Source organism: Epinephelus moara, chromosome 17 (genome assembly GCF_006386435.1).
Source record: "Epinephelus moara isolate mb chromosome 17, YSFRI_EMoa_1.0, whole genome shotgun sequence".
Classification (NCBI taxonomy): Eukaryota; Metazoa; Chordata; class Actinopteri; order Perciformes; family Serranidae; genus Epinephelus; species Epinephelus moara.
In genome coordinates this window covers 23,764,547-23,764,785 of record NC_065522.1, presented here as the reverse complement: position 1 = coordinate 23,764,785, position 239 = coordinate 23,764,547, and the positions used below count along the sequence as shown (strand labels likewise).

The window sequence follows — 239 nt, the reverse complement described above, 5'->3', positions numbered from 1 at the left end:
TTTTTTTCCACCAAGAGCTATCAATGTTCAGATGAGTACTGCAGCACTTTGTAATCTTACTCACTCACATCCATTCTTTCTATACAGCATAACAAGAATCATGAACAGGACTTTGCACTGCTGCAGTCTCATCTTCATCTCCACATTATTTACAGTCCCCCACTCAAACTCCTTTTTGCACTGTATTTTACTGCACTCAATGTTTTGGACTTATCTTGTACTGTATACGCTTTTGACAT

General features: G+C 38.1%; 1 protein-coding gene across 4 annotated transcripts in view; it reads right to left on the bottom strand.

Moving 5' to 3' along the window:
- The window catches only part of LOC126404174 (uncharacterized), an 8,930-nt gene that overhangs the window by 7,026 nt on the left and 1,665 nt on the right, over positions 1–239 (bottom strand). The gene's annotated exons all lie outside the window — the stretch shown is intronic.